General features: G+C 44.3%; 43 non-coding genes across 43 annotated transcripts; all 43 read right to left on the bottom strand.

Annotated features, from left to right (window-relative positions):
* Positions 1 to 70: 70 nt before the first annotated feature.
* LOC134120038 (5S ribosomal RNA) lies at positions 71 to 189 on the bottom strand. The gene has a single exon (XR_009951587.1). It is a non-coding gene; the product is annotated as a 5S ribosomal RNA (ribosomal RNA).
* Positions 190 to 528: 339 nt separating this feature from the next.
* Positions 529 to 647, bottom strand: LOC134120049 (5S ribosomal RNA). Its single transcript, XR_009951598.1, has one exon. It is a non-coding gene; the product is annotated as a 5S ribosomal RNA (ribosomal RNA).
* Positions 648 to 1042: 395 nt separating this feature from the next.
* On the bottom strand, positions 1043 to 1161 carry LOC134120060 (5S ribosomal RNA). Its single transcript, XR_009951609.1, has one exon. It is a non-coding gene; the product is annotated as a 5S ribosomal RNA (ribosomal RNA).
* Positions 1162 to 1500: 339 nt separating this feature from the next.
* LOC134120071 (5S ribosomal RNA) lies at positions 1501 to 1619 on the bottom strand. The gene has a single exon (XR_009951620.1). It is a non-coding gene; the product is annotated as a 5S ribosomal RNA (ribosomal RNA).
* A 395-nt stretch (positions 1620 to 2014) lies between these two features.
* LOC134120083 (5S ribosomal RNA) lies at positions 2015 to 2133 on the bottom strand. Its single transcript, XR_009951632.1, has one exon. It is a non-coding gene; the product is annotated as a 5S ribosomal RNA (ribosomal RNA).
* A 339-nt stretch (positions 2134 to 2472) lies between these two features.
* On the bottom strand, positions 2473 to 2591 carry LOC134120094 (5S ribosomal RNA). The gene has a single exon (XR_009951643.1). It is a non-coding gene; the product is annotated as a 5S ribosomal RNA (ribosomal RNA).
* A 395-nt stretch (positions 2592 to 2986) lies between these two features.
* On the bottom strand, positions 2987 to 3105 carry LOC134120105 (5S ribosomal RNA). Its single transcript, XR_009951654.1, has one exon. It is a non-coding gene; the product is annotated as a 5S ribosomal RNA (ribosomal RNA).
* A 395-nt stretch (positions 3106 to 3500) lies between these two features.
* On the bottom strand, positions 3501 to 3619 carry LOC134120116 (5S ribosomal RNA). Its single transcript, XR_009951665.1, has one exon. It is a non-coding gene; the product is annotated as a 5S ribosomal RNA (ribosomal RNA).
* Positions 3620 to 3958: 339 nt separating this feature from the next.
* Positions 3959 to 4077, bottom strand: LOC134120127 (5S ribosomal RNA). Its single transcript, XR_009951676.1, has one exon. It is a non-coding gene; the product is annotated as a 5S ribosomal RNA (ribosomal RNA).
* Positions 4078 to 4472: 395 nt separating this feature from the next.
* On the bottom strand, positions 4473 to 4591 carry LOC134120138 (5S ribosomal RNA). The gene has a single exon (XR_009951687.1). It is a non-coding gene; the product is annotated as a 5S ribosomal RNA (ribosomal RNA).
* A 339-nt stretch (positions 4592 to 4930) lies between these two features.
* Positions 4931 to 5049, bottom strand: LOC134120280 (5S ribosomal RNA). Its single transcript, XR_009951828.1, has one exon. It is a non-coding gene; the product is annotated as a 5S ribosomal RNA (ribosomal RNA).
* A 339-nt stretch (positions 5050 to 5388) lies between these two features.
* On the bottom strand, positions 5389 to 5507 carry LOC134120149 (5S ribosomal RNA). The gene has a single exon (XR_009951698.1). It is a non-coding gene; the product is annotated as a 5S ribosomal RNA (ribosomal RNA).
* Positions 5508 to 5902: 395 nt separating this feature from the next.
* LOC134120160 (5S ribosomal RNA) lies at positions 5903 to 6021 on the bottom strand. The gene has a single exon (XR_009951709.1). It is a non-coding gene; the product is annotated as a 5S ribosomal RNA (ribosomal RNA).
* A 339-nt stretch (positions 6022 to 6360) lies between these two features.
* On the bottom strand, positions 6361 to 6479 carry LOC134120171 (5S ribosomal RNA). The gene has a single exon (XR_009951720.1). It is a non-coding gene; the product is annotated as a 5S ribosomal RNA (ribosomal RNA).
* Positions 6480 to 6874: 395 nt separating this feature from the next.
* LOC134120182 (5S ribosomal RNA) lies at positions 6875 to 6993 on the bottom strand. Its single transcript, XR_009951731.1, has one exon. It is a non-coding gene; the product is annotated as a 5S ribosomal RNA (ribosomal RNA).
* A 395-nt stretch (positions 6994 to 7388) lies between these two features.
* On the bottom strand, positions 7389 to 7507 carry LOC134120194 (5S ribosomal RNA). Its single transcript, XR_009951743.1, has one exon. It is a non-coding gene; the product is annotated as a 5S ribosomal RNA (ribosomal RNA).
* A 395-nt stretch (positions 7508 to 7902) lies between these two features.
* LOC134120205 (5S ribosomal RNA) lies at positions 7903 to 8021 on the bottom strand. Its single transcript, XR_009951754.1, has one exon. It is a non-coding gene; the product is annotated as a 5S ribosomal RNA (ribosomal RNA).
* Positions 8022 to 8360: 339 nt separating this feature from the next.
* Positions 8361 to 8479, bottom strand: LOC134120216 (5S ribosomal RNA). The gene has a single exon (XR_009951765.1). It is a non-coding gene; the product is annotated as a 5S ribosomal RNA (ribosomal RNA).
* Positions 8480 to 8874: 395 nt separating this feature from the next.
* Positions 8875 to 8993, bottom strand: LOC134120227 (5S ribosomal RNA). Its single transcript, XR_009951776.1, has one exon. It is a non-coding gene; the product is annotated as a 5S ribosomal RNA (ribosomal RNA).
* Positions 8994 to 9332: 339 nt separating this feature from the next.
* On the bottom strand, positions 9333 to 9451 carry LOC134120281 (5S ribosomal RNA). The gene has a single exon (XR_009951829.1). It is a non-coding gene; the product is annotated as a 5S ribosomal RNA (ribosomal RNA).
* A 339-nt stretch (positions 9452 to 9790) lies between these two features.
* LOC134120238 (5S ribosomal RNA) lies at positions 9791 to 9909 on the bottom strand. The gene has a single exon (XR_009951787.1). It is a non-coding gene; the product is annotated as a 5S ribosomal RNA (ribosomal RNA).
* Positions 9910 to 10304: 395 nt separating this feature from the next.
* Positions 10305 to 10423, bottom strand: LOC134120250 (5S ribosomal RNA). The gene has a single exon (XR_009951798.1). It is a non-coding gene; the product is annotated as a 5S ribosomal RNA (ribosomal RNA).
* Positions 10424 to 10762: 339 nt separating this feature from the next.
* On the bottom strand, positions 10763 to 10881 carry LOC134120261 (5S ribosomal RNA). Its single transcript, XR_009951809.1, has one exon. It is a non-coding gene; the product is annotated as a 5S ribosomal RNA (ribosomal RNA).
* A 395-nt stretch (positions 10882 to 11276) lies between these two features.
* On the bottom strand, positions 11277 to 11395 carry LOC134120272 (5S ribosomal RNA). Its single transcript, XR_009951820.1, has one exon. It is a non-coding gene; the product is annotated as a 5S ribosomal RNA (ribosomal RNA).
* A 339-nt stretch (positions 11396 to 11734) lies between these two features.
* On the bottom strand, positions 11735 to 11853 carry LOC134120283 (5S ribosomal RNA). Its single transcript, XR_009951831.1, has one exon. It is a non-coding gene; the product is annotated as a 5S ribosomal RNA (ribosomal RNA).
* Positions 11854 to 12248: 395 nt separating this feature from the next.
* On the bottom strand, positions 12249 to 12367 carry LOC134120294 (5S ribosomal RNA). Its single transcript, XR_009951842.1, has one exon. It is a non-coding gene; the product is annotated as a 5S ribosomal RNA (ribosomal RNA).
* A 395-nt stretch (positions 12368 to 12762) lies between these two features.
* LOC134120306 (5S ribosomal RNA) lies at positions 12763 to 12881 on the bottom strand. Its single transcript, XR_009951854.1, has one exon. It is a non-coding gene; the product is annotated as a 5S ribosomal RNA (ribosomal RNA).
* A 339-nt stretch (positions 12882 to 13220) lies between these two features.
* On the bottom strand, positions 13221 to 13339 carry LOC134120317 (5S ribosomal RNA). Its single transcript, XR_009951865.1, has one exon. It is a non-coding gene; the product is annotated as a 5S ribosomal RNA (ribosomal RNA).
* Positions 13340 to 13734: 395 nt separating this feature from the next.
* Positions 13735 to 13853, bottom strand: LOC134120326 (5S ribosomal RNA). The gene has a single exon (XR_009951869.1). It is a non-coding gene; the product is annotated as a 5S ribosomal RNA (ribosomal RNA).
* Positions 13854 to 14192: 339 nt separating this feature from the next.
* On the bottom strand, positions 14193 to 14311 carry LOC134120336 (5S ribosomal RNA). Its single transcript, XR_009951878.1, has one exon. It is a non-coding gene; the product is annotated as a 5S ribosomal RNA (ribosomal RNA).
* Positions 14312 to 14706: 395 nt separating this feature from the next.
* Positions 14707 to 14825, bottom strand: LOC134120347 (5S ribosomal RNA). Its single transcript, XR_009951889.1, has one exon. It is a non-coding gene; the product is annotated as a 5S ribosomal RNA (ribosomal RNA).
* Positions 14826 to 15164: 339 nt separating this feature from the next.
* Positions 15165 to 15283, bottom strand: LOC134120358 (5S ribosomal RNA). Its single transcript, XR_009951900.1, has one exon. It is a non-coding gene; the product is annotated as a 5S ribosomal RNA (ribosomal RNA).
* Positions 15284 to 15678: 395 nt separating this feature from the next.
* LOC134120369 (5S ribosomal RNA) lies at positions 15679 to 15797 on the bottom strand. The gene has a single exon (XR_009951911.1). It is a non-coding gene; the product is annotated as a 5S ribosomal RNA (ribosomal RNA).
* Positions 15798 to 16136: 339 nt separating this feature from the next.
* Positions 16137 to 16255, bottom strand: LOC134120374 (5S ribosomal RNA). Its single transcript, XR_009951917.1, has one exon. It is a non-coding gene; the product is annotated as a 5S ribosomal RNA (ribosomal RNA).
* A 395-nt stretch (positions 16256 to 16650) lies between these two features.
* Positions 16651 to 16769, bottom strand: LOC134120375 (5S ribosomal RNA). The gene has a single exon (XR_009951918.1). It is a non-coding gene; the product is annotated as a 5S ribosomal RNA (ribosomal RNA).
* Positions 16770 to 17164: 395 nt separating this feature from the next.
* Positions 17165 to 17283, bottom strand: LOC134120376 (5S ribosomal RNA). The gene has a single exon (XR_009951919.1). It is a non-coding gene; the product is annotated as a 5S ribosomal RNA (ribosomal RNA).
* Positions 17284 to 17622: 339 nt separating this feature from the next.
* Positions 17623 to 17741, bottom strand: LOC134120378 (5S ribosomal RNA). The gene has a single exon (XR_009951921.1). It is a non-coding gene; the product is annotated as a 5S ribosomal RNA (ribosomal RNA).
* Positions 17742 to 18136: 395 nt separating this feature from the next.
* Positions 18137 to 18255, bottom strand: LOC134120379 (5S ribosomal RNA). Its single transcript, XR_009951922.1, has one exon. It is a non-coding gene; the product is annotated as a 5S ribosomal RNA (ribosomal RNA).
* Positions 18256 to 18594: 339 nt separating this feature from the next.
* On the bottom strand, positions 18595 to 18713 carry LOC134120380 (5S ribosomal RNA). Its single transcript, XR_009951923.1, has one exon. It is a non-coding gene; the product is annotated as a 5S ribosomal RNA (ribosomal RNA).
* A 395-nt stretch (positions 18714 to 19108) lies between these two features.
* On the bottom strand, positions 19109 to 19227 carry LOC134120381 (5S ribosomal RNA). Its single transcript, XR_009951924.1, has one exon. It is a non-coding gene; the product is annotated as a 5S ribosomal RNA (ribosomal RNA).
* A 339-nt stretch (positions 19228 to 19566) lies between these two features.
* Positions 19567 to 19685, bottom strand: LOC134120382 (5S ribosomal RNA). Its single transcript, XR_009951925.1, has one exon. It is a non-coding gene; the product is annotated as a 5S ribosomal RNA (ribosomal RNA).
* A 395-nt stretch (positions 19686 to 20080) lies between these two features.
* On the bottom strand, positions 20081 to 20199 carry LOC134120383 (5S ribosomal RNA). Its single transcript, XR_009951926.1, has one exon. It is a non-coding gene; the product is annotated as a 5S ribosomal RNA (ribosomal RNA).
* Positions 20200 to 20594: 395 nt separating this feature from the next.
* LOC134120384 (5S ribosomal RNA) lies at positions 20595 to 20713 on the bottom strand. Its single transcript, XR_009951927.1, has one exon. It is a non-coding gene; the product is annotated as a 5S ribosomal RNA (ribosomal RNA).
* Between the last annotated feature and the right edge of the window lie 141 nt (positions 20714 to 20854).

Here is a 20854-nt window from a genome sequence, read left to right on the forward strand (position 1 = left end):
GATATTCTTTTTGTAATTTGTAGGTGTACAATCTGCGGCGCTCGGCGGCTTTCGGAGAGAGAAGTGAAAAAGCTTACGGCACCTGGGATTCCCAGGCGGTCTTCCATCCAGGTACTAACCAGGCCCTGCTCTGCTTAGCTTCCGAGATCAGACGAGATCGGGCGGAACCAGAGAGGTATGGCCGTAAGCTGCTTTTTATCTTTTTCCTAATCCTTTATAATGCGTCAATGAATTATGACACGCCTGCCGTTGGCATCTTTGTGTGGGTTAAATAAGGGTATGCAAAGAAGGCTGTGACATCCCATGCCGAAAATTGGATGGACTAGAGAAGACCCGCCCAGGGGTCCCAGCCAATCGGTGAATGGCCATTGCAGTCCCCGCCACCTCAAATGGCCTGACGATGGTATGGACGTAAGCCACCTTTCATCTTCTTCCTATTGCATCTCTTCTACAATGTGACATTTTTTTTACAATTGTGTAGGTGTACAATCTACGGCGCTGGGCGGCTTTCAGAGAGAGAAGTGAAAAAGCTTACGGCACCTGGGATTCCCAGGCGGTCTTCCATCCAGGTACTAACCAGGCCCTGCTCTGCTTAGCTTCCGAGATCAGACGAGATCGGGCGGAACCAGAGAGGTATGGCCGTAAGCTGCTTTTCATCTTTTTCCTAATCCTTTAAAACGTGTCAAAGATAATCAGAAGTTTCTTTTTCTAAAATTGAAGCAGTTCTTAGCATTGGCAAGAGAGGTTCCTAAAGCCTGAAGGTAACTTTACTTTTCTTCACTGGCAATTCTAACATGTTGGGTTAGCACCTGTATTTCAACGGCTAAATTACAAACAATAGTATGCCAATCGTAAATGTTGATCAACACTAATTTAGCAATCATGAAACGGAATCATTTTGGATAATATTGTCTAATTTCCTTTCATATCCAACGTTAAAACAACACTAAACATGCATCTCTTCAACAATGTGATATTCTTTTTGTAATTTGTAGGTGTACAATCTGCGGCGCTCGGCGGCTTTCGGAGAGAGAAGTGAAAAAGCTTACGGCACCTGGGATTCCCAGGCGGTCTTCCATCCAGGTACTAACCAGGCCCTGCTCTGCTTAGCTTCCGAGATCAGACGAGATCGGGCGGAACCAGAGAGGTATGGCCGTAAGCTGCTTTTTATCTTTTTCCTAATCCTTTATAATGCGTCAATGAATTATGACACGCCTGCCGTTGGCATCTTTGTGTGGGTTAAATAAGGGTATGCAAAGAAGGCTGTGACATCCCATGCCGAAAATTGGATGGACTAGAGAAGACCCGCCCAGGGGTCCCAGCCAATCGGTGAATGGCCATTGCAGTCCCCGCCACCTCAAATGGCCTGACGATGGTATGGACGTAAGCCACCTTTCATCTTCTTCCTATTGCATCTCTTCTACAATGTGACATTTTTTTTACAATTGTGTAGGTGTACAATCTACGGCGCTGGGCGGCTTTCAGAGAGAGAAGTGAAAAAGCTTACGGCACCTGGGATTCCCAGGCGGTCTTCCATCCAGGTACTAACCAGGCCCTGCTCTGCTTAGCTTCCGAGATCAGACGAGATCGGGCGGAACCAGAGAGGTATGGCCGTAAGCTGCTTTTCATCTTTTTCCTAATCCTTTAAAACGTGTCAAAGATAATCAGAAGTTTCTTTTTCTAAAATTGAAGCAGTTCTTAGCATTGGCAAGAGAGGTTCCTAAAGCCTGAAGGTAACTTTACTTTTCTTCACTGGCAATTCTAACATGTTGGGTTAGCACCTGTATTTCAACGGCTAAATTACAAACAATAGTATGCCAATCGTAAATGTTGATCAACACTAATTTAGCAATCATGAAACGGAATCATTTTGGATAATATTGTCTAATTTCCTTTCATATCCAACGTTAAAACAACACTAAACATGCATCTCTTCAACAATGTGATATTCTTTTTGTAATTTGTAGGTGTACAATCTGCGGCGCTCGGCGGCTTTCGGAGAGAGAAGTGAAAAAGCTTACGGCACCTGGGATTCCCAGGCGGTCTTCCATCCAGGTACTAACCAGGCCCTGCTCTGCTTAGCTTCCGAGATCAGACGAGATCGGGCGGAACCAGAGAGGTATGGCCGTAAGCTGCTTTTTATCTTTTTCCTAATCCTTTATAATGCGTCAATGAATTATGACACGCCTGCCGTTGGCATCTTTGTGTGGGTTAAATAAGGGTATGCAAAGAAGGCTGTGACATCCCATGCCGAAAATTGGATGGACTAGAGAAGACCCGCCCAGGGGTCCCAGCCAATCGGTGAATGGCCATTGCAGTCCCCGCCACCTCAAATGGCCTGACGATGGTATGGACGTAAGCCACCTTTCATCTTCTTCCTATTGCATCTCTTCTACAATGTGACATTTTTTTTACAATTGTGTAGGTGTACAATCTACGGCGCTGGGCGGCTTTCAGAGAGAGAAGTGAAAAAGCTTACGGCACCTGGGATTCCCAGGCGGTCTTCCATCCAGGTACTAACCAGGCCCTGCTCTGCTTAGCTTCCGAGATCAGACGAGATCGGGCGGAACCAGAGAGGTATGGCCGTAAGCTGCTTTTCATCTTTTTCCTAATCCTTTAAAACGTGTCAAAGATAATCAGAAGTTTCTTTTTCTAAAATTGAAGCAGTTCTTAGCATTGGCAAGAGAGGTTCCTAAAGCCTGAAGGTAACTTTACTTTTCTTCACTGGCAATTCTAACATGTTGGGTTAGCACCTGTATTTCAACGGCTAAATTACAAACAATAGTATGCCAATCGTAAATGTTGATCAACACTAATTTAGCAATCATGAAACGGAATCATTTTGGATATTATTGTCTAATTTCCTTTCATATCCAACGTTAAAACAACACTAAACATGCATCTCTTCAACAATGTGATATTCTTTTTGTAATTTGTAGGTGTACAATCTGCGGCGCTCGGCGGCTTTCGGAGAGAGAAGTGAAAAAGCTTACGGCACCTGGGATTCCCAGGCGGTCTTCCATCCAGGTACTAACCAGGCCCTGCTCTGCTTAGCTTCCGAGATCAGACGAGATCGGGCGGAACCAGAGAGGTATGGCCGTAAGCTGCTTTTCATCTTTTTCCTAATCCTTTAAAACGTGTCAAAGATAATCAGAAGTTTCTTTTTCTAAAATTGAAGCAGTTCTTAGCATTGGCAAGAGAGGTTCCTAAAGCCTGAAGGTAACTTTACTTTTCTTCACTGGCAATTCTAACATGTTGGGTTAGCACCTGTATTTCAACGGCTAAATTACAAACAATAGTATGCCAATCGTAAATGTTGATCAACACTAATTTAGCAATCATGAAACGGAATCATTTTGGATAATATTGTCTAATTTCCTTTCATATCCAACGTTAAAACAACACTAAACATGCATCTCTTCAACAATGTGATATTCTTTTTGTAATTTGTAGGTGTACAATCTGCGGCGCTCGGCGGCTTTCGGAGAGAGAAGTGAAAAAGCTTACGGCACCTGGGATTCCCAGGCGGTCTTCCATCCAGGTACTAACCAGGCCCTGCTCTGCTTAGCTTCCGAGATCAGACGAGATCGGGCGGAACCAGAGAGGTATGGCCGTAAGCTGCTTTTTATCTTTTTCCTAATCCTTTATAATGCGTCAATGAATTATGACACGCCTGCCGTTGGCATCTTTGTGTGGGTTAAATAAGGGTATGCAAAGAAGGCTGTGACATCCCATGCCGAAAATTGGATGGACTAGAGAAGACCCGCCCAGGGGTCCCAGCCAATCGGTGAATGGCCATTGCAGTCCCCGCCACCTCAAATGGCCTGACGATGGTATGGACGTAAGCCACCTTTCATCTTCTTCCTATTGCATCTCTTCTACAATGTGACATTTTTTTTACAATTGTGTAGGTGTACAATCTACGGCGCTGGGCGGCTTTCAGAGAGAGAAGTGAAAAAGCTTACGGCACCTGGGATTCCCAGGCGGTCTTCCATCCAGGTACTAACCAGGCCCTGCTCTGCTTAGCTTCCGAGATCAGACGAGATCGGGCGGAACCAGAGAGGTATGGCCGTAAGCTGCTTTTCATCTTTTTCCTAATCCTTTAAAACGTGTCAAAGATAATCAGAAGTTTCTTTTTCTAAAATTGAAGCAGTTCTTAGCATTGGCAAGAGAGGTTCCTAAAGCCTGAAGGTAACTTTACTTTTCTTCACTGGCAATTCTAACATGTTGGGTTAGCACCTGTATTTCAACGGCTAAATTACAAACAATAGTATGCCAATCGTAAATGTTGATCAACACTAATTTAGCAATCATGAAACGGAATCATTTTGGATAATATTGTCTAATTTCCTTTCATATCCAACGTTAAAACAACACTAAACATGCATCTCTTCAACAATGTGATATTCTTTTTGTAATTTGTAGGTGTACAATCTGCGGCGCTCGGCGGCTTTCGGAGAGAGAAGTGAAAAAGCTTACGGCACCTGGGATTCCCAGGCGGTCTTCCATCCAGGTACTAACCAGGCCCTGCTCTGCTTAGCTTCCGAGATCAGACGAGATCGGGCGGAACCAGAGAGGTATGGCCGTAAGCTGCTTTTTATCTTTTTCCTAATCCTTTATAATGCGTCAATGAATTATGACACGCCTGCCGTTGGCATCTTTGTGTGGGTTAAATAAGGGTATGCAAAGAAGGCTGTGACATCCCATGCCGAAAATTGGATGGACTAGAGAAGACCCGCCCAGGGGTCCCAGCCAATCGGTGAATGGCCATTGCAGTCCCCGCCACCTCAAATGGCCTGACGATGGTATGGACGTAAGCCACCTTTCATCTTCTTCCTATTGCATCTCTTCTACAATGTGACATTTTTTTTACAATTGTGTAGGTGTACAATCTACGGCGCTGGGCGGCTTTCAGAGAGAGAAGTGAAAAAGCTTACGGCACCTGGGATTCCCAGGCGGTCTTCCATCCAGGTACTAACCAGGCCCTGCTCTGCTTAGTTTCCGAGATCAGACGAGATCGGGCGGAACCAGAGAGGTATGGCCGTAAGCTGCTTTTTATCTTTTTCCTAATCCTTTATAATGCGTCAATGAATTATGACACGCCTGCCGTTGGCATCTTTGTGTGGGTTAAATAAGGGTATGCAAAGAAGGCTGTGACATCCCATGCCGAAAATTGGATGGACTAGAGAAGACCCGCCCAGGGGTCCCAGCCAATCGGTGAATGGCCATTGCAGTCCCCGCCACCTCAAATGGCCTGACGATGGTATGGACGTAAGCCACCTTTCATCTTCTTCCTATTGCATCTCTTCTACAATGTGACATTTTTTTTACAATTGTGTAGATGTACAATCTACGGCGCTGGGCGGCTTTCAGAGAGAGAAGTGAAAAAGCTTACGGCACCTGGGATTCCCAGGCGGTCTTCCATCCAGGTACTAACCAGGCCCTGCTCTGCTTAGCTTCCGAGATCAGACGAGATCGGGCGGAACCAGAGAGGTATGGCCGTAAGCTGCTTTTCATCTTTTTCCTAATCCTTTAAAACGTGTCAAAGATAATCAGAAGTTTCTTTTTCTAAAATTGAAGCAGTTCTTAGCATTGGCAAGAGAGGTTCCTAAAGCCTGAAGGTAACTTTACTTTTCTTCACTGGCAATTCTAACATGTTGGGTTAGCACCTGTATTTCAACGGCTAAATTACAAACAATAGTATGCCAATCGTAAATGTTGATCAACACTAATTTAGCAATCATGAAACGGAATCATTTTGGATAATATTGTCTAATTTCCTTTCATATCCAACGTTAAAACAACACTAAACATGCATCTCTTCAACAATGTGATATTCTTTTTGTAATTTGTAGGTGTACAATCTGCGGCGCTCGGCGGCTTTCGGAGAGAGAAGTGAAAAAGCTTACGGCACCTGGGATTCCCAGGCGGTCTTCCATCCAGGTACTAACCAGGCCCTGCTCTGCTTAGCTTCCGAGATCAGACGAGATCGGGCGGAACCAGAGAGGTATGGCCGTAAGCTGCTTTTTATCTTTTTCCTAATCCTTTATAATGCGTCAATGAATTATGACACGCCTGCCGTTGGCATCTTTGTGTGGGTTAAATAAGGGTATGCAAAGAAGGCTGTGACATCCCATGCCGAAAATTGGATGGACTAGAGAAGACCCGCCCAGGGGTCCCAGCCAATCGGTGAATGGCCATTGCAGTCCCCACCACCTCAAATGGCCTGACGATGGTATGGACGTAAGCCACCTTTCATCTTCTTCCTATTGCATCTCTTCTACAATGTGACATTTTTTTTACAATTGTGTAGGTGTACAATCTACGGCGCTGGGCGGCTTTCAGAGAGAGAAGTGAAAAAGCTTACGGCACCTGGGATTCCCAGGCGGTCTTCCATCCAGGTACTAACCAGGCCCTGCTCTGCTTAGCTTCCGAGATCAGACGAGATCGGGCGGAACCAGAGAGGTATGGCCGTAAGCTGCTTTTCATCTTTTTCCTAATCCTTTAAAACGTGTCAAAGATAATCAGAAGTTTCTTTTTCTAAAATTGAAGCAGTTCTTAGCATTGGCAAGAGAGGTTCCTAAAGCCTGAAGGTAACTTTACTTTTCTTCACTGGCAATTCTAACATGTTGGGTTAGCACCTGTATTTCAACGGCTAAATTACAAACAATAGTATGCCAATCGTAAATGTTGATCAACACTAATTTAGCAATCATGAAACGGAATCATTTTGGATAATATTGTCTAATTTCCTTTCATATCCAACGTTAAAACAACACTAAACATGCATCTCTTCAACAATGTGATATTCTTTTTGTAATTTGTAGGTGTACAATCTGCGGCGCTCGGCGGCTTTCGGAGAGAGAAGTGAAAAAGCTTACGGCACCTGGGATTCCCAGGCGGTCTTCCATCCAGGTACTAACCAGGCCCTGCTCTGCTTAGCTTCCGAGATCAGACGAGATCGGGCGGAACCAGAGAGGTATGGCCGTAAGCTGCTTTTCATCTTTTTCCTAATCCTTTAAAACGTGTCAAAGATAATCAGAAGTTTCTTTTTCTAAAATTGAAGCAGTTCTTAGCATTGGCAAGAGAGGTTCCTAAAGCCTGAAGGTAACTTTACTTTTCTTCACTGGCAATTCTAACATGTTGGGTTAGCACCTGTATTTCAACGGCTAAATTACAAACAATAGTATGCCAATCGTAAATGTTGATCAACACTAATTTAGCAATCATGAAACGGAATCATTTTGGATATTATTGTCTAATTTCCTTTCATATCCAACGTTAAAACAACACTAAACATGCATCTCTTCAACAATGTGATATTCTTTTTGTAATTTGTAGGTGTACAATCTGCGGCGCTCGGCGGCTTTCGGAGAGAGAAGTGAAAAAGCTTACGGCACCTGGGATTCCCAGGCGGTCTTCCATCCAGGTACTAACCAGGCCCTGCTCTGCTTAGCTTCCGAGATCAGACGAGATCGGGCGGAACCAGAGAGGTATGGCCGTAAGCTGCTTTTCATCTTTTTCCTAATCCTTTAAAACGTGTCAAAGATAATCAGAAGTTTCTTTTTCTAAAATTGAAGCAGTTCTTAGCATTGGCAAGAGAGGTTCCTAAAGCCTGAAGGTAACTTTACTTTTCTTCACTGGCAATTCTAACATGTTGGGTTAGCACCTGTATTTCAACGGCTAAATTACAAACAATAGTATGCCAATCGTAAATGTTGATCAACACTAATTTAGCAATCATGAAACGGAATCATTTTGGATAATATTGTCTAATTTCCTTTCATATCCAACGTTAAAACAACACTAAACATGCATCTCTTCAACAATGTGATATTCTTTTTGTAATTTGTAGGTGTACAATCTGCGGCGCTCGGCGGCTTTCGGAGAGAGAAGTGAAAAAGCTTACGGCACCTGGGATTCCCAGGCGGTCTTCCATCCAGGTACTAACCAGGCCCTGCTCTGCTTAGCTTCCGAGATCAGACGAGATCGGGCGGAACCAGAGAGGTATGGCCGTAAGCTGCTTTTTATCTTTTTCCTAATCCTTTATAATGCGTCAATGAATTATGACACGCCTGCCGTTGGCATCTTTGTGTGGGTTAAATAAGGGTATGCAAAGAAGGCTGTGACATCCCATGCCGAAAATTGGATGGACTAGAGAAGACCCGCCCAGGGGTCCCAGCCAATCGGTGAATGGCCATTGCAGTCCCCGCCACCTCAAATGGCCTGACGATGGTATGGACGTAAGCCACCTTTCATCTTCTTCCTATTGCATCTCTTCTACAATGTGACATTTTTTTTACAATTGTGTAGGTGTACAATCTACGGCGCTGGGCGGCTTTCAGAGAGAGAAGTGAAAAAGCTTACGGCACCTGGGATTCCCAGGCGGTCTTCCATCCAGGTACTAACCAGGCCCTGCTCTGCTTAGCTTCCGAGATCAGACGAGATCGGGCGGAACCAGAGAGGTATGGCCGTAAGCTGCTTTTCATCTTTTTCCTAATCCTTTAAAACGTGTCAAAGATAATCAGAAGTTTCTTTTTCTAAAATTGAAGCAGTTCTTAGCATTGGCAAGAGAGGTTCCTAAAGCCTGAAGGTAACTTTACTTTTCTTCACTGGCAATTCTAACATGTTGGGTTAGCACCTGTATTTCAACGGCTAAATTACAAACAATAGTATGCCAATCGTAAATGTTGATCAACACTAATTTAGCAATCATGAAACGGAATCATTTTGGATAATATTGTCTAATTTCCTTTCATATCCAACGTTAAAACAACACTAAACATGCATCTCTTCAACAATGTGATATTCTTTTTGTAATTTGTAGGTGTACAATCTGCGGCGCTCGGCGGCTTTCGGAGAGAGAAGTGAAAAAGCTTACGGCACCTGGGATTCCCAGGCGGTCTTCCATCCAGGTACTAACCAGGCCCTGCTCTGCTTAGCTTCCGAGATCAGACGAGATCGGGCGGAACCAGAGAGGTATGGCCGTAAGCTGCTTTTTATCTTTTTCCTAATCCTTTATAATGCGTCAATGAATTATGACACGCCTGCCGTTGGCATCTTTGTGTGGGTTAAATAAGGGTATGCAAAGAAGGCTGTGACATCCCATGCCGAAAATTGGATGGACTAGAGAAGACCCGCCCAGGGGTCCCAGCCAATCGGTGAATGGCCATTGCAGTCCCCGCCACCTCAAATGGCCTGACGATGGTATGGACGTAAGCCACCTTTCATCTTCTTCCTATTGCATCTCTTCTACAATGTGACATTTTTTTTACAATTGTGTAGGTGTACAATCTACGGCGCTGGGCGGCTTTCAGAGAGAGAAGTGAAAAAGCTTACGGCACCTGGGATTCCCAGGCGGTCTTCCATCCAGGTACTAACCAGGCCCTGCTCTGCTTAGTTTCCGAGATCAGACGAGATCGGGCGGAACCAGAGAGGTATGGCCGTAAGCTGCTTTTTATCTTTTTCCTAATCCTTTATAATGCGTCAATGAATTATGACACGCCTGCCGTTGGCATCTTTGTGTGGGTTAAATAAGGGTATGCAAAGAAGGCTGTGACATCCCATGCCGAAAATTGGATGGACTAGAGAAGACCCGCCCAGGGGTCCCAGCCAATCGGTGAATGGCCATTGCAGTCCCCGCCACCTCAAATGGCCTGACGATGGTATGGACGTAAGCCACCTTTCATCTTCTTCCTATTGCATCTCTTCTACAATGTGACATTTTTTTTACAATTGTGTAGATGTACAATCTACGGCGCTGGGCGGCTTTCAGAGAGAGAAGTGAAAAAGCTTACGGCACCTGGGATTCCCAGGCGGTCTTCCATCCAGGTACTAACCAGGCCCTGCTCTGCTTAGCTTCCGAGATCAGACGAGATCGGGCGGAACCAGAGAGGTATGGCCGTAAGCTGCTTTTCATCTTTTTCCTAATCCTTTAAAACGTGTCAAAGATAATCAGAAGTTTCTTTTTCTAAAATTGAAGCAGTTCTTAGCATTGGCAAGAGAGGTTCCTAAAGCCTGAAGGTAACTTTACTTTTCTTCACTGGCAATTCTAACATGTTGGGTTAGCACCTGTATTTCAACGGCTAAATTACAAACAATAGTATGCCAATCGTAAATGTTGATCAACACTAATTTAGCAATCATGAAACGGAATCATTTTGGATAATATTGTCTAATTTCCTTTCATATCCAACGTTAAAACAACACTAAACATGCATCTCTTCAACAATGTGATATTCTTTTTGTAATTTGTAGGTGTACAATCTGCGGCGCTCGGCGGCTTTCGGAGAGAGAAGTGAAAAAGCTTACGGCACCTGGGATTCCCAGGCGGTCTTCCATCCAGGTACTAACCAGGCCCTGCTCTGCTTAGCTTCCGAGATCAGACGAGATCGGGCGGAACCAGAGAGGTATGGCCGTAAGCTGCTTTTTATCTTTTTCCTAATCCTTTATAATGCGTCAATGAATTATGACACGCCTGCCGTTGGCATCTTTGTGTGGGTTAAATAAGGGTATGCAAAGAAGGCTGTGACATCCCATGCCGAAAATTGGATGGACTAGAGAAGACCCGCCCAGGGGTCCCAGCCAATCGGTGAATGGCCATTGCAGTCCCCACCACCTCAAATGGCCTGACGATGGTATGGACGTAAGCCACCTTTCATCTTCTTCCTATTGCATCTCTTCTACAATGTGACATTTTTTTTACAATTGTGTAGGTGTACAATCTACGGCGCTGGGCGGCTTTCAGAGAGAGAAGTGAAAAAGCTTACGGCACCTGGGATTCCCAGGCGGTCTTCCATCCAGGTACTAACCAGGCCCTGCTCTGCTTAGCTTCCGAGATCAGACGAGATCGGGCGGAACCAGAGAGGTATGGCCGTAAGCTGCTTTTCATCTTTTTCCTAATCCTTTAAAACGTGTCAAAGATAATCAGAAGTTTCTTTTTCTAAAATTGAAGCAGTTCTTAGCATTGGCAAGAGAGGTTCCTAAAGCCTGAAGGTAACTTTACTTTTCTTCACTGGCAATTCTAACATGTTGGGTTAGCACCTGTATTTCAACGGCTAAATTACAAACAATAGTATGCCAATCGTAAATGTTGATCAACACTAATTTAGCAATCATGAAACGGAATCATTTTGGATAATATTGTCTAATTTCCTTTCATATCCAACGTTAAAACAACACTAAACATGCATCTCTTCAACAATGTGATATTCTTTTTGTAATTTGTAGGTGTACAATCTGCGGCGCTCGGCGGCTTTCGGAGAGAGAAGTGAAAAAGCTTACGGCACCTGGGATTCCCAGGCGGTCTTCCATCCAGGTACTAACCAGGCCCTGCTCTGCTTAGCTTCCGAGATCAGACGAGATCGGGCGGAACCAGAGAGGTATGGCCGTAAGCTGCTTTTTATCTTTTTCCTAATCCTTTATAATGCGTCAATGAATTATGACACGCCTGCCGTTGGCATCTTTGTGTGGGTTAAATAAGGGTATGCAAAGAAGGCTGTGACATCCCATGCCGAAAATTGGATGGACTAGAGAAGACCCGCCCAGGGGTCCCAGCCAATCGGTGAATGGCCATTGCAGTCCCCGCCACCTCAAATGGCCTGACGATGGTATGGACGTAAGCCACCTTTCATCTTCTTCCTATTGCATCTCTTCTACAATGTGACATTTTTTTTACAATTGTGTAGGTGTACAATCTACGGCGCTGGGCGGCTTTCAGAGAGAGAAGTGAAAAAGCTTACGGCACCTGGGATTCCCAGGCGGTCTTCCATCCAGGTACTAACCAGGCCCTGCTCTGCTTAGCTTCCGAGATCAGACGAGATCGGGCGGAACCAGAGAGGTATGGCCGTAAGCTGCTTTTCATCTTTTTCCTAATCCTTTAAAACGTGTCAAAGATAATCAGAAGTTTCTTTTTCTAAAATTGAAGCAGTTCTTAGCATTGGCAAGAGAGGTTCCTAAAGCCTGAAGGTAACTTTACTTTTCTTCACTGGCAATTCTAACATGTTGGGTTAGCACCTGTATTTCAACGGCTAAATTACAAACAATAGTATGCCAATCGTAAATGTTGATCAACACTAATTTAGCAATCATGAAACGGAATCATTTTGGATATTATTGTCTAATTTCCTTTCATATCCAACGTTAAAACAACACTAAACATGCATCTCTTCAACAATGTGATATTCTTTTTGTAATTTGTAGGTGTACAATCTGCGGCGCTCGGCGGCTTTCGGAGAGAGAAGTGAAAAAGCTTACGGCACCTGGGATTCCCAGGCGGTCTTCCATCCAGGTACTAACCAGGCCCTGCTCTGCTTAGCTTCCGAGATCAGACGAGATCGGGCGGAACCAGAGAGGTATGGCCGTAAGCTGCTTTTCATCTTTTTCCTAATCCTTTAAAACGTGTCAAAGATAATCAGAAGTTTCTTTTTCTAAAATTGAAGCAGTTCTTAGCATTGGCAAGAGAGGTTCCTAAAGCCTGAAGGTAACTTTACTTTTCTTCACTGGCAATTCTAACATGTTGGGTTAGCACCTGTATTTCAACGGCTAAATTACAAACAATAGTATGCCAATCGTAAATGTTGATCAACACTAATTTAGCAATCATGAAACGGAATCATTTTGGATAATATTGTCTAATTTCCTTTCATATCCAACGTTAAAACAACACTAAACATGCATCTCTTCAACAATGTGATATTCTTTTTGTAATTTGTAGGTGTACAATCTGCGGCGCTCGGCGGCTTTCGGAGAGAGAAGTGAAAAAGCTTACGGCACCTGGGATTCCCAGGCGGTCTTCCATCCAGGTACTAACCAGGCCCTGCTCTGCTTAGCTTCCGAGATCAGACGAGATCGGGCGGAACCAGAGAGGTATGGCCGTAAGCTGCTTTTTATCTTTTTCCTAATCCTTTATAATGCGTCAATGAATTATGACACGCCTGCCGTTGGCATCTTTGTGTGGGTTAAATAAGGGTATGCAAAGAAGGCTGTGACATCCCATGCCGAAAATTGGATGGACTAGAGAAGACCCGCCCAGGGGTCCCAGCCAATCGGTGAATGGCCATTGCAGTCCCCGCCACCTCAAATGGCCTGACGATGGTATGGACGTAAGCCACCTTTCATCTTCTTCCTATTGCATCTCTTCTACAATGTGACATTTTTTTTACAATTGTGTAGGTGTACAATCTACGGCGCTGGGCGGCTTTCAGAGAGAGAAGTGAAAAAGCTTACGGCACCTGGGATTCCCAGGCGGTCTTCCATCCAGGTACTAACCAGGCCCTGCTCTGCTTAGCTTCCGAGATCAGACGAGATCGGGCGGAACCAGAGAGGTATGGCCGTAAGCTGCTTTTCATCTTTTTCCTAATCCTTTAAAACGTGTCAAAGATAATCAGAAGTTTCTTTTTCTAAAATTGAAGCAGTTCTTAGCATTGGCAAAAGAGGTTCCTAAAGCCTGAAGGTAACTTTACTTTTCTTCACTGGCAATTCTAACATGTTGGGTTAGCACCTGTATTTCAACGGCTAAATTACAAACAATAGTATGCCAATCGTAAATGTTGATCAACACTAATTTAGCAATCATGAAACGGAATCATTTTGGATATTATTGTCTAATTTCCTTTCATATCCAACGTTAAAACAACACTAAACATGCATCTCTTCAACAATGTGCTATTCTTTTTGTAATTTGTAGGTGTACAATCTGCGGCGCTCGGCGGCTTTCGGAGAGAGAAGTGAAAAAGCTTACGGCACCTGGGATTCCCAGGCGGTCTTCCATCCAGGTACTAACCAGGCCCTGCTCTGCTTAGCTTCCGAGATCAGACGAGATCGGGCGGAACCAGAGAGGTATGGCCGTAAGCTGCTTTTTATCTTTTTCCTAATCCTTTCTAATGCGTCAATGAATTATGACACGCCTGCCGTTGGCATCTTTGTGTGGGTTAAATAAGGGTATGCAAAGAAGGCTGTGACATCCCATGCCGAAAATTGGATGGACTAGAGAAGACCCGCCCAGGGGTCCCAGCCAATCGGTGAATGGCCATTGCAGTCCCCGCCACCTCAAATGGCCTGACGATGGTATGGACGTAAGCCACCTTTCATCTTCTTCCTATTGCATCTCTTCTACAATGTGACATTTTTTTTACAATTGTGTAGGTGTACAATCTACGGCGCTGGGCGGCTTTCAGAGAGAGAAGTGAAAAAGCTTACGGCACCTGGGATTCCCAGGCGGTCTTCCATCCAGGTACTAACCAGGCCCTGCTCTGCTTAGCTTCCGAGATCAGACGAGATCGGGCGGAACCAGAGAGGTATGGCCGTAAGCTGCTTTTCATCTTTTTCCTAATCCTTTAAAACGTGTCAAAGATAATCAGAAGTTTCTTTTTCTAAAATTGAAGCAGTTCTTAGCATTGGCAAGAGAGGTTCCTAAAGCCTGAAGGTAACTTTACTTTTCTTCACTGGCAATTCTAACATGTTGGGTTAGCACCTGTATTTCAACGGCTAAATTACAAACAATAGTATGCCAATCGTAAATGTTGATCAACACTAATTTAGCAATCATGAAACGGAATCATTTTGGATATTATTGTCTAATTTCCTTTCATATCCAACGTTAAAACAACACTAAACATGCATCTCTTCAACAATGTGATATTCTTTTTGTAATTTGTAGGTGTACAATCTGCGGCGCTCGGCGGCTTTCGGAGAGAGAAGTGAAAAAGCTTACGGCACCTGGGATTCCCAGGCGGTCTTCCATCCAGGTACTAACCAGGCCCTGCTCTGCTTAGCTTCCGAGATCAGACGAGATCGGGCGGAACCAGAGAGGTATGGCCGTAAGCTGCTTTTTATCTTTTTCCTAATCCTTTATAATGCGTCAATGAATTATGACACGCCTGCCGTTGGCATCTTTGTGTGGGTTAAATAAGGGTATGCAAAGAAGGCTGTGACATCCCATGCCGAAAATTGGATGGACTAGAGAAGACCCGCCCAGGGGTCCCAGCCAATCGGTGAATGGCCATTGCAGTCCCCGCCACCTCAAATGGCCTGACGATGGTATGGACGTAAGCCACCTTTCATCTTCTTCCTATTGCATCTCTTCTACAATGTGACATTTTTTTTACAATTGTGTAGGTGTACAATCTACGGCGCTGGGCGGCTTTCAGAGAGAGAAGTGAAAAAGCTTACGGCACCTGGGATTCCCAGGCGGTCTTCCATCCAGGTACTAACCAGGCCCTGCTCTGCTTAGCTTCCGAGATCAGACGAGATCGGGCGGAACCAGAGAGGTATGGCCGTAAGCTGCTTTTCATCTTTTTCCTAATCCTTTAAAACGTGTCAAAGATAATCAGAAGTTTCTTTTTCTAAAATTGAAGCAGTTCTTAGCATTGGCAAAAGAGGTTCCTAAAGCCTGAAGGTAACTTTACTTTTCTTCACTGGCAATTCTAACATGTTGGGTTAGCACCTGTATTTCAACGGCTAAATTACAAACAATAGTATGCCAATCGTAAATGTTGATCAACACTAATTTAGCAATCATGAAACGGAATCATTTTGGATAATATTGTCTAATTTCCTTTCATATCCAACGTTAAAACAACACTAAACATGCATCTCTTCAACAATGTGATATTCTTTTTGTAATTTGTAGGTGTACAATCTGCGGCGCTCGGCGGCTTTCGGAGAGAGAAGTGAAAAAGCTTACGGCACCTGGGATTCCCAGGCGGTCTTCCATCCAGGTACTAACCAGGCCCTGCTCTGCTTAGCTTCCGAGATCAGACGAGATCGGGCGGAACCAGAGAGGTATGGCCGTAAGCTGCTTTTTATCTTTTTCCTAATCCTTTATAATGCGTCAATGAATTATGACACGCCTGCCGTTGGCATCTTTGTGTGGGTTAAATAAGGGTATGCAAAGAAGGCTGTGACATCCCATGCCGAAAATTGGATGGACTAGAGAAGACCCGCCCAGGGGTCCCAGCCAATCGGTGAATGGCCATTGCAGTCCCCGCCACCTCAAATGGCCTGACGATGGTATGGACGTAAGCCACCTTTCATCTTCTTCCTATTGCATCTCTTCTACAATGTGACATTTTTTTTACAATTGTGTAGGTGTACAATCTACGGCGCTGGGCGGCTTTCAGAGAGAGAAGTGAAAAAGCTTACGGCACCTGGGATTCCCAGGCGGTCTTCCATCCAGGTACTAACCAGGCCCTGCTCTGCTTAGCTTCCGAGATCAGACGAGATCGGGCGGAACCAGAGAGGTATGGCCGTAAGCTGCTTTTCATCTTTTTCCTAATCCTTTAAAACGTGTCAAAGATAATCAGAAGTTTCTTTTTCTAAAATTGAAGCAGTTCTTAGCATTGGCAAGAGAGGTTCCTAAAGCCTGAAGGTAACTTTACTTTTCTTCACTGGCAATTCTAACATGTTGGGTTAGCACCTGTATTTCAACGGCTAAATTACAAACAATAGTATGCCAATCGTAAATGTTGATCAACACTAATTTAGCAATCATGAAACGGAATCATTTTGGATATTATTGTCTAATTTCCTTTCATATCCAACGTTAAAACAACACTAAACATGCATCTCTTCAACAATGTGATATTCTTTTTGTAATTTGTAGGTGTACAATCTGCGGCGCTCGGCGGCTTTCGGAGAGAGAAGTGAAAAAGCTTACGGCACCTGGGATTCCCAGGCGGTCTTCCATCCAGGTACTAACCAGGCCCTGCTCTGCTTAGCTTCCGAGATCAGACGAGATCGGGCGGAACCAGAGAGGTATGGCCGTAAGCTGCTTTTCATCTTTTTCCTAATCCTTTAAAACGTGTCAAAGATAATCAGAAGTTTCTTTTTCTAAAATTGAAGCAGTTCTTAGCATTGGCAAGAGAGGTTCCTAAAGCCTGAAGGTAACTTTACTTTTCTTCACTGGCAATTCTAACATGTTGGGTTAGCACCTGTATTTCAACGGCTAAATTACAAACAGTAGTATGCCAATCGTAAATGTTGATCAACACTAATTTAGCAATCATGAAACGGAATCATTTTGGATAATATTGTCTAATTTCCTTTCATATCCAACGTTAAAACAACACTAAACATGCATCTCTTCAACAATGTGATATTCTTTTTGTAATTTGTAGGTGTACAATCTGCGGCGCTCGGCGGCTTTCGGAGAGAGAAGTGAAAAAGCTTACGGCACCTGGGATTCCCAGGCGGTCTTCCATCCAGGTACTAACCAGGCCCTGCTCTGCTTAGCTTCCGAGATCAGACGAGATCGGGCGGAACCAGAGAGGTATGGCCGTAAGCTGCTTTTTATCTTTTTCCTAATCCTTTATAATGCGTCAATGAATTATGACACGCCTGCCGTTGGCATCTTTGTGTGGGTTAAATAAGGGTATGCAAAGAAGGCTGTGACATCCCATGCCGAAAATTGGATGGACTAGAGAAGACCCGCCCAGGGGTCCCAGCCAATCGGTGAATGGCCATTGCAGTCCCCGCCACCTCAAATGGCCTGACGATGGTATGGACGTAAGCCACCTTTCATCTTCTTCCTATTGCATCTCTTCTACAATGTGACATTTTTTTTACAATTGTGTAGGTGTACAATCTACGGCGCTGGGCGGCTTTCAGAGAGAGAAGTGAAAAAGCTTACGGCACCTGGGATTCCCAGGCGGTCTTCCATCCAGGTACTAACCAGGCCCTGCTCTGCTTAGCTTCCGAGATCAGACGAGATCGGGCGGAACCAGAGAGGTATGGCCGTAAGCTGCTTTTCATCTTTTTCCTAATCCTTTAAAACGTGTCAAAGATAATCAGAAGTTTCTTTTTCTAAAATTGAAGCAGTTCTTAGCATTGGCAAGAGAGGTTCCTAAAGCCTGAAGGTAACTTTACTTTTCTTCACTGGCAATTCTAACATGTTGGGTTAGCACCTGTATTTCAACGGCTAAATTACAAACAATAGTATGCCAATCGTAAATGTTGATCAACACTAATTTAGCAATCATGAAACGGAATCATTTTGGATAATATTGTCTAATTTCCTTTCATATCCAACGTTAAAACAACACTAAACATGCATCTCTTCAACAATGTGATATTCTTTTTGTAATTTGTAGGTGTACAATCTGCGGCGCTCGGCGGCTTTCGGAGAGAGAAGTGAAAAAGCTTACGGCACCTGGGATTCCCAGGCGGTCTTCCATCCAGGTACTAACCAGGCCCTGCTCTGCTTAGCTTCCGAGATCAGACGAGATCGGGCGGAACCAGAGAGGTATGGCCGTAAGCTGCTTTTTATCTTTTTCCTAATCCTTTATAATGCGTCAATGAATTATGACACGCCTGCCGTTGGCATCTTTGTGTGGGTTAAATAAGGGTATGCAAAGAAGGCTGTGACATCCCATGCCGAAAATTGGATGGACTAGAGAAGACCCGCCCAGGGGTCCCAGCCAATCGGTGAATGGCCATTGCAGTCCCCGCCACCTCAAATGGCCTGACGATGGTATGGACGTAAGCCACCTTTCATCTTCTTCCTATTGCATCTCTTCTACAATGTGACATTTTTTTTACAATTGTGTAGGTGTACAATCTACGGCGCTGGGCGGCTTTCAGAGAGAGAAGTGAAAAAGCTTACGGCACCTGGGATTCCCAGGCGGTCTTCCATCCAGGTACTAACCAGGCCCTGCTCTGCTTAGCTTCCGAGATCAGACGAGATCGGGCGGAACCAGAGAGGTATGGCCGTAAGCTGCTTTTCATCTTTTTCCTAATCCTTTAAAACGTGTCAAAGATAATCAGAAGTTTCTTTTTCTAAAATTGAAGCAGTTCTTAGCATTGGCAAGAGAGGTTCCTAAAGCCTGAAGGTAACTTTACTTTTCTTCACTGGCAATTCTAACATGTTGGGTTAGCACCTGTATTTCAACGGCTAAATTACAAACAATAGTATGCCAATCGTAAATGTTGATCAACACTAATTTAGCAATCATGAAACGGAATCATTTTGGATATTATTGTCTAATTTCCTTTCATATCCAACGTTAAAACAACACTAAACATGCATCTCTTCAACAATGTGATATTCTTTTTGTAATTTGTAGGTGTACAATCTGCGGCGCTCGGCGGCTTTCGGAGAGAGAAGTGAAAAAGCTTACGGCACCTGGGATTCCCAGGCGGTCTTCCATCCAGGTACTAACCAGGCCCTGCTCTGCTTAGCTTCCGAGATCAGACGAGATCGGGCGGAACCAGAGAGGTATGGCCGTAAGCTGCTTTTTATCTTTTTCCTAATCCTTTATAATGCGTCAATGAATTATGACACGCCTGCCGTTGGCATCTTTGTGTGGGTTAAATAAGGGTATGCAAAGAAGGCTGTGACATCCCATGCCGAAAATTGGATGGACTAGAGAAGACCCGCCCAGGGGTCCCAGCCAATCGGTGAATGGCCATTGCAGTCCCCGCCACCTCAAATGGCCTGACGATGGTATGGACGTAAGCCACCTTTCATCTTCTTCCTATTGCATCTCTTCTACAATGTGACATTTTTTTTACAATTGTGTAGGTGTACAATCTACGGCGCTGGGCGGCTTTCAGAGAGAGAAGTGAAAAAGCTTACGGCACCTGGGATTCCCAGGCGGTCTTCCATCCAGGTACTAACCAGGCCCTGCTCTGCTTAGCTTCCGAGATCAGACGAGATCGGGCGGAACCAGAGAGGTATGGCCGTAAGCTGCTTTTCATCTTTTTCCTAATCCTTTAAAACGTGTCAAAGATAATCAGAAGTTTCTTTTTCTAAAATTGAAGCATTTCTTACCATTGGCAAGCGAGGTTCCTAAAGCCTGAAGGTAACTTTACTTTTCTTCACTGGCAATTCTAACATGTTGGGTTAGCACCTGTATTTCAACGGCTAAATTACAAACAATAGTATGCCAATCGTAAATGTTGATCAACACTAATTTAGCAATCATGAAACGGAATCATTTTGGATAATATTGTCTAATTTCCTTTCATATCCAACGTTAAAACAACACTAAACATGCATCTCTTCAACAATGTGATATTCTTTTTGTAATTTGTAGGTGTACAATCTGCGGCGCTCGGCGGCTTTCGGAGAGAGAAGTGAAAAAGCTTACGGCACCTGGGATTCCCAGGCGGTCTTCCATCCAGGTACTAACCAGGCCCTGCTCTGCTTAGCTTCCGAGATCAGACGAGATCGGGCGGAACCAGAGAGGTATGGCCGTAAGCTGCTTTTCATCTTTTTCCTAATCCTTTAAAACGTGTCAAAGATAATCAGAAGTTTCTTTTTCTAAAATTGAAGCAGTTCTTAGCATTGGCAAGAGAGGTTCCTAAAGCCTGAAGGTAACTTTACTTTTCTTCACTGGCAATTCTAACATGTTGGGTTAGCACCTGTATTTCAACGGCTAAATTACAAACAATAGTATGCCAATCGTAAATGTTGATCAACACTAATTTAGCAATCATGAAACGGAATCATTTTGGATAATATTGTCTAATTTCCTTTCATATCCAACGTTAAAACAACACTAAACATGCATCTCTTCAACAATGTGATATTCTTTTTGTAATTTGTAGGTGTACAATCTGCGGCGCTCGGCGGCTTTCGGAGAGAGAAGTGAAAAAGCTTACGGCACCTGGGATTCCCAGGCGGTCTTCCATCCAGGTACTAACCAGGCCCTGCTCTGCTTAGCTTCCGAGATCAGACGAGATCGGGCGGAACCAGAGAGGTATGGCCGTAAGCTGCTTTTTATCTTTTTCCTAATCCTTTATAATGCGTCAATGAATTATGACACGCCTGCCGTTGGCATCTTTGTGTGGGTTAAATAAGGGTATGCAAAGAAGGCTGTGACATCCCATGCCGAAAATTGGATGGACTAGAGAA

This window comes from Pungitius pungitius, unplaced genomic scaffold (genome assembly GCF_949316345.1).
Source record: "Pungitius pungitius unplaced genomic scaffold, fPunPun2.1 scaffold_26, whole genome shotgun sequence".
NCBI classification, from domain to species: domain Eukaryota; kingdom Metazoa; phylum Chordata; class Actinopteri; order Perciformes; family Gasterosteidae; genus Pungitius; species Pungitius pungitius.